Source organism: Pyxicephalus adspersus, chromosome 10, assembly GCF_032062135.1.
Source record: "Pyxicephalus adspersus chromosome 10, UCB_Pads_2.0, whole genome shotgun sequence".
Lineage (NCBI taxonomy): Eukaryota > Metazoa > Chordata > Amphibia > Anura > Pyxicephalidae > Pyxicephalus > Pyxicephalus adspersus.
This window is the reverse complement of record NC_092867.1, coordinates 22,214,523-22,222,762: the sequence shown is the minus strand read 5'-3', so window position 1 is coordinate 22,222,762 and position 8,240 is coordinate 22,214,523. Positions and strand designations below refer to the sequence as shown.

Genomic DNA, 8,240 nt, shown 5'->3' with positions numbered 1-8,240 from the left:
TAACTTTGAATTTTTCCATTTAAATTTTGTTTGTAAATGTTGTATGAATCTGGGAATCTCTGTGTCTCAAGAAATTCTGGCCAGTCCCTTAATTGTAGGATTTCTAGTGTAATGGAACAGTATTTGCACCTACAGTACATCTCCCAACTGCCCCTATTGTTTACATTTTCTCTGTATTGCAGTGCCCTGTACTCGCTCCATATCCTACAGTATTCTCAGTTTGCATCTGGTCAAAAACCTCCTAGCAGTATTTCAGCTCTTTTTGGACCATGATTTAACAAGTAGTTTTATCTGAATGCCTAACTACGTTGGCGGTTTTTTTATTATATTGTAGTGTCTACTAAATGGGAACTCCCACATAAATCTTGAATTGCAGTGTCAGTCTTTGCTTTGTTGGTTGTTTTACCTCATTCACTTTAAATTTGAAAGAGCTGTGATCTTTTTGTCTTTTCATGTCAGTCTGTTTTGGAATATTCAATAAAATTGTATTGTAACAAAAATGTGTAAATTTCTGTGCAGGTTATTATGTAATTATGTATAGCCAGGCAAATGCCAGGATACCTGGCATGCACAACTAAGCATACATTGAAGAAAAGATTGCGAAAAGGCAGGTAAGTTTATTTTCTTGCAGGACATCACTTACCCCTTCTGCAATAATAAACCTGCCTGCTCACATATTTTTTCTCATTTATGTTTAGTTCTGTTGTGCCCTTTTTCTTCCTTAAAACATTGTAAGGTTTGCTTGTTAATCTTAATAATATAATTTTGATATGCTGATATCAGCCAATAAAGCAGAAAACTAAAAAAACTCACCTATACTTTTGCAGATCCGTCGTTTCCTCTGGAGGTTTCTTGGATTGGGTCTCATATTGACCTGGAATCCTCCTTCATCCCAGTGCCTCGAAGGAAGCACCTTCTTCTTTCTTCTGCCTACCTCACCCCCTGCACTGCACAGGTGCAAGATCGGGTGATGTAGCCTGTGGTAGATGGGGAAGAAAAGAGTGCTGATCTCACTGTGCATGCAAGGGATCGGCATTTTTTCCATCCCATTGAAAAAAAGCTCCTTCTGTACAGATAGCAGGGCTAAAAATATATTTTTTTCAAAATGTTCTTTTAGTTTTTGTTAGGTAAATATGAAATGTTACTTGAATATGTATATAAATGAATATTTCTTATTTATGGTTTACTGTTAGCATTTCATTTTTTACCTTTGCAGAAAATGTATCTTGCTTCAAAAGCTGAGTAGCTGAATCTTCTTACACAGACAGCTGATTGCGTCTAACTATTGATTTCCCTGGATGCTCTGATGGTAAGGACATAGTGAAGAGTCAAGAACAGTTAGAGGGAAAGCTGCTACTTTTTTTTTTTTTGTAGATTACCTACAATCAAAAAACATTCAGGCACCATATATAATTTAATGAATATTTAAAACTGTTAAGCAATATGAAATAATAGTTTAATGTATTGGTTAACTGCACTGCACTTTTTTTATTATTTTAAAGCTCTTGAAAGGTCGGGAAAAGCAATGTGTCAGTAATTTTATTAGACATTGTTTGAAAGCTGTCAAGGAACGTATGTTGTTATTTTTAAAATGGAAGTGCCTGCATTTTGCATGGAATATACATGCTTTGCTGGGTGAGTTTATGTGACTAAGCACTTAAATAAGTTTCACCCCTAATCAAAACATGTAAGGTTCACGCTTATTTAAAGCCTCATACAAATTTTTGGATTGACACTGGAACCGTCTTTCATTATCATTTCTAGTGACAGATGAATGAATGAGTGCTGTACACGCAGCAGCATTTTGTTTTATGGAGGGAGGAAGACAATCAAGTAGCACCCCAGTGTGCTTTCCTCCAGTCGACAGTGGTTGTTCCCTATTGATTGTTCTTCAATTCATCGCTTCACAGATTTCCACCCAAGAATAGCATAGTCGCTCATCTCAAGTGACTGGTAATTGTGGAGTGTAGCTGTGTGTTTGTGTGTTGTGTAGATTGCATTCAAAAACAAGGTTGTATGGCATCTATATATTTATATGTATAGCACTTGTTAGCATTATCATTTTGAGTATTATCGCAGCTTGTTCTTTCTCCATAAACCAAATAGAAAATACTAATGTGCTACTGAGACCCTTATGTATTCTAAATGCAACGCCGGTGTTTCTCACCAGTGTTCCTCCAAAGGTTGCTAGGGGTTTTTTAAGCAATAGGCAATTTGTGCCTGTTAGGTCTGGTATTACTGACACCAGTATATATTTGGGTATATGTGAGGGTGGCATTCTTCCCACTGGCCAACAATGTAAAGAGTATTTATCTGATTGGTCATAATATTAACATTGGCAGGCGTTCCGTGAGACTTGAAAGTTACTTTAAAGATTCCCTCATATTACAATGGTTGAGAAGGCTGCTTAAGAGTGCCAGACTTTTAGACTGACCCTGTCTTGCACTTCTGAAATTTGTAAAATCATGGCGCAATCAGCGAGTAGCACTGTTAAGCAGTAGGAAAAGGTTGCACACACAACAAGGAAATATTGCCCCCATATGCATATATAATATTTACTAAATTTAGAAGCAAGATTTCTCATGATTCAACTAATTACATTTAAGGATTAAATGTTTTTTTTTTAAATTGAACATTCTTTGACACTGACAAATCAAGAGTCACATAATTCCCCTGCAGCACATTTTCACCTTTTATCAGCCAATAAAAATGCTTCCCACTGTGTACAATACCTGGACCAAATAGTTTCCATACAAGTGTGAAGCGATCAATTGGCTAACTGTTATTAGGGGAGTGAACACCCCTCTCTCCCTGTGGAAATGGTGGATTGGCCAGTCACTATCCAAAACTAAAACGTGGCAAAGGAGCCAAGTGACATTCTTCTCCTTTTTAAGGTACCTTTTCATTTTTGCCTATGTTAAATCGTGCTTATACCGTGTTTCCCTGATGATAAGGCAGGGCCATCAAATAAGACAGCCCCCCCTTTTTAGGGAAAAATGAAAAATAAGCCCCCCCCCCCCCCGCAAATAAGCCACCCACCGATTACTTACCAGAATCGGGTGGTACGGTGGGTGACTCCGTGTGTGGTTCCTCCGTGTGTGCCGCGCCTCTTCATGAAGAGGAAGTGACAGGACTGCACAGGAGACAGGAATGGCACATGATTGATCAGAAGGGGACAATGATTGGCACAGATTGATCAGAAGTGGACATGAATGGCACATGAACAATAACTGTGTACTGTAGTCTTCATGGGTAAATAAGGCATCCCCCTGAAAATAATTGGACTTCCAAAAAAAATAAGACAGTGTCTTATCATCGGGGAAACAGGGTAAATAGGATGTATATTTCCCACAAATGGCAAATAGAATATTAGTTCCACTTTAGGGGCTCTATTTATAAAACAGGGAATCTGACATTCCCTCAAACATTACCTCGTGGGAATATTCCAGGTCCATATGTTTTAATGGCAATAGTTGATTCCCACAAATAAATTTTTTGAGGTAATGTTATATCCCCTGTTTATAAACTGAGCCCTAATTAACCTCCAACAATAACATAAAAAGTTTAAATTTAATTGATAACTTATCAAATCGTAGAACAGGACATTTATGTATGTTTGCCAAATTCTGTTTTCTTTACACTTTATTGTTTTGGTTTTCTTGTGGTTTATTTTTCAGATTTTTTTTTCTATTTGAATGTGTGACGCCTTTATTGTACTTGGAGGGTTAAAGCCTCTGTAGTCTTGAGCTTAGTACTTCACAGCTAACGTCATACAACCAAATGAACCATGGCAGAGGACTTGCATAAACAAACAATTGATATAAGGCAGTGCACTGAACTAAAAGGTCTTATCTGTTGTGTGCTGTAAGCTATATGCCACGTGGCCAATGTGGACCTCAGCCAAAAACCTGAATGTGTTCACAAGTGACATCACAATTTAATCTTCTCTGGAAGTGTTGAGCTGAAAGCTGCTCTGCAGATAACTGCAGTTCAGATCTAACCCTGCTTTTGTCAATATTTTAGGGAAACCCTCAGAAGAATAATATTGCCCACGTATGTTTATATTAGGGAATGTGCATGCTTAAAAATGTATTTTCTTTCAATACCCTTAATATAAATAGTTAAAAAGAAAACTGTTTTGATTTGTATTTTTTTATGTTTTATCAGTATAATTTGGCTTACACAATCATCTGCTAAGCACTGTGTAGTTTCCTATAGGTCTTTTTCAATAACTGACATAAGTCCTTTGGTCCATCACTATGATGGCACCTTTTTAGGCCACAAGGAATGTGCAAGAATAAGAAGGAGTTGCAGTGCAGAATATTTTCCAATCCGGCGTTGTGGGAAGGACTTGCAGAATGCTGAACACATGTGGACTGGTATACCTTAAGCATGCTACTTTAAAGCTAAATGTTTCCAATATTAGAGGCTACCCCTGCTGACTTTTGAATAATGCCAGTTGCTTAGCTGACATTTTAATCCAGTAACTATGATACTTTTGAGCCCCTGAATCATAACATGTAGATGTTATTAAGTTTAAGAGTTCTGATTGCTCTCTGGGTGCATGCTTGTCCAAATCATTATAATCAGACAATGTTGAATCTACTAAGTCAGCAACCACAGGTTTACAATGACAGCTCCTACAGCTGAGCTTCCTTGATGGTCAGTGGGACTAAATAAAAAAAATGTGACCAGGCAGGTCCTTTGTTGCAGAAAGGTGAGGCAACGTTCTATATGCAATAAGATAACCTTACCTGCCTGCAGTTTTTTAATTGCATTCTATCACAGAGACTGGCTAAGATCATGTAATTCCCATGCCCTTCTTAGAAAGAGATTTCCAAACAAATTGGAAACCATTTGGGGATATTTTGCTCCAGACAGCACAGTCTGGAATATTATTTGTTTTAAAATCACACGCAGACCAACTCGGCAAGAACAGTTATAATATAAGGCTTTGTGCCCTGTCCATGTGTTGGGACTACATTGACTTTAGCAGCCCAACAAATGTTGATGTGAACTGTTTGTCCATTGTTTCAATGAACTAGTACATGGTATTTAATCGTGCAGCATGTGCATGCTAAAAATAGATGTTTTTAATAATTCCTCTTTCCATATTACCTTTCTGAAATGTTCACTGACAGTGTGAGGAGAGATATAAATGATGTACAAATAACTTCCTGTCCGTTGGATGCATTTACCTTGTAGTTCACCCAGCATTATATGGCTATTACAATAAAATGATAGGCTATGTTCTCCCGAATGTCAGCAACAAATAAAGCAATTAAAAATAGCCCTCATGAGGAAAAAAAAAGACTAGCAGTGCCGACCTCTACTTCTGAAAATGTCAGTTCCTTCAATGTCAAGCTCCTCCACTGTGCGGACTATGAGTAGATTAAATTGTAATATTTCTTGATCAACATACAGTACCCATCTAGGGTGTAGGAGAGTATTGAAGCCAGATGATCGGCAAGACAGCCATGCTTCTTCTGCACAATGCATGTTGATATTACATTTGTCATTGATAGTAGGGCTGTCTAGGCAGAAGCTAGATAATACTTGTTTACAGATGTCTTCTGCTCCATATTCTAAAGGTTGTTGTAGATAGAGGAGAGCACCTTCTGTTTCTGCACTGAAAGATATAGGAATAGTTTTGTTATATCAGTACTTATCAGCAGAACAGGACGTTGCTTTGCACTGCTTTTAGAATAGAGAATGACAAAGCCAACGGTGAACTATGTAGGATTCCCCTACTGCTGCTTTGACTCCCTATAAATTAATTTTCTGCTTCCTGTTTGTTTTTGGATGGGTTTACTCATTCGAATAAGAAGCTTTTTTATGCATTTAATATTGGAATGTTTAGATAACAGGTTTGCAAGGTCAATAGACATCCCTTACATTTTTACCATGGGTAATTTTGCATGTTGTTGCTATGGCATTCATAATATCTATTGTTGTTTCATAAGCCTGCCACTAACAGCATCCTTCCCTGCCTCTGGCACATGGTGACACTTGTCAGCAGCCATTACCATATATCTGTTGCAACTATTTACCAGAATGTATAACACAATCTACCAGCAACATGAATATACCATATGGTATGGCAGTGGATTCCCACCGTTGCTTTATTTGCATATTAGCAAGCACAAAGTTTAAGCAGAGCAGAGAGAATGTTTTTATTTTCTATTTGCAGAAATGCGTCACTAATTGTTATGGTATGACTTAACATCAGTTTCAGAACACAAATTGTACGGCTGCTCATGGGTAACTACCTTTAAGGGCAGATTCAGACCTGCGTCAGGATCCAGTGACCCTGCACATCTCTCCAGAGCTGGCACCTTTCGAGGCGCTCAAATACTCACACCACAGGACTGAAAGAACTATCTGGAAATTTGACAGCTGACAGCAGTGAGCAGTACTATTCATTCACTATGGATCTGCTATAGGGAGATGCAGGGGTTCCCTAGCATGGGGAAGCAGTAAATGCACAGCAACCTCACCTCCACTGTGAACCTAGCCAAAAAATGTCCTAATATTTGACAAACATTTTAATGTACTAGCTAATATATAGCATATGAAGTCTTGCTGGGGTGGATAATTAAAACATGTATTTTATGTAGACGTTCACTCTACCTATTTAGAAAATTTAAAGAGACTGCATTACCAGTGTGTTTTATTATGACAACTGTTAGTCCTTCACTTTCTGAAAAAAATGTTAAAGTGTAACTTTTCCTGTACTCCCATCTAGCCAGCCTGAGCTGTACTCACCTGTTCCCTATCCCACAAGATAATGCTCACAAGTTTGCCAAGGTTTTGTAAAACATCTTCTAAACTAAAGGTGCGTACACACTTCCAATTTTTATCGTTCCAATCGAACGACGAACGATCGATTGGGCAAAAAATCGTTCGTAAAAAAGTAACCAACGACGCCGACGAACGAGGAAAATTGTTGGAAACGAACGACCGGACCAGCGGATCGGATTGGGCGACGATCGTTGAACATCGTTCGTGTGTACGGTCGTTCGTTGATCGTCCATGGTCAGAGCATGCGTGATGAACGAACGTCCGTTCACTTTCCTGTCGTGCACATAGTTCCTCTATCGCTTAAACGATCGTATCTATTGTGTGTACAATATCTACGAACGATCGTGTCGTTACCTCTATGTGCAGGATCCGTGCTATACGATCGTTCATATATATCGTGCAGGAACGTTCGTCGTTCGTTTTCCGACGATAATAATTGGAAGTGTGTACGTAGCTTAAGCCCATGCTACCATCTTGTAGTGTCTGCAATTACATATTTAGGTGTTTAAAGCTGTCAAGTGCTTAATAAAAACAATTCCGCTATTGGAGTCCCTTCTGAAACACTTCCAGTGCCATTTCTCTTGTTTCCTGCACCGTGTTCAGTTCTGCTAGTCAACCCTACACTACTACAGGAGACACCAATCAGTGTAGCATGGGACACAGATAATTAAATTATTCTTCTGTAAAGTGGCATTTGGCAGCGTACGCCTTAGAAGAGGTGAAAATTTACTTTATTCTTTGCAGGTGAAGCTTTTTTCATTTATTTTGGATAAGTAACATTTACAATACTTAGATCCCTATGTAACCCCTTGGTTCCTCAGTCTAAACTGTATATAAAGCCTAAAAATAAACAAAAAATGTCATTTACCTTTCTGTTACTAATCTAAATCCTTCATTGTTTATTCTTCACACGTTCCCCCTCCCAGACACTGCAGATCACAGTAAAAGAGTTTTACCAACAGACGCTGTGCTGCCAATCCAAGAAGCAGTGAGCAGGATTGCAACTTGTTGCCCTCTAATAGAGACATAGGTTTGCAAAATGTCGGTGGAACACAAAAAATATGGACACTGTACAAAAAATTAAAAAATATACCCCAACATTGGTCAGAAGAGGAAAGTTTTCCTGTGCTGTTAGTGGTTAGTAGGAGGAAATTTCCCCCCACCTAAGTGGTCAATAGGAAAAAAAATGCCTAGGTGTCCATTGTTAGTGGTAAGTAGAAAGCAAATATTCACCAGTGGCGATGGTGAGGAAGAACAAGAACAACCTAGCATCAGTAGTCAGTAGGAGAAACAAAAAATACCCCAACATTGGAGTCAGTGAGTGGAAGATTATAGGGACTCTGGATAGGGCTTGGGGGGGCTCTCAAACAAGGCATGGCCACTGTGGGTGGAAGGGCTCTGCCTTAAGTTAAATGGGGCTTTGTATGGGGCTGCTGGTC

At 38.7% G+C, this 8,240-nt stretch overlaps 1 protein-coding gene across 1 annotated transcript in view; it reads left to right on the top strand.

The window, feature by feature from the left end:
• The first annotated feature begins 1,234 nt into the window (after positions 1–1,234).
• CPEB3 (cytoplasmic polyadenylation element binding protein 3) overlaps positions 1,235–8,240 on the top strand; it is an 81,258-nt gene continuing 74,252 nt past the window's right edge. Inside the window, exon 1 of the mRNA XM_072424361.1 lies at positions 1,235–1,309. The gene's annotated coding sequence lies outside the window, so the exon portion shown is untranslated. The remainder of the gene's footprint in view (positions 1,310–8,240) is intronic.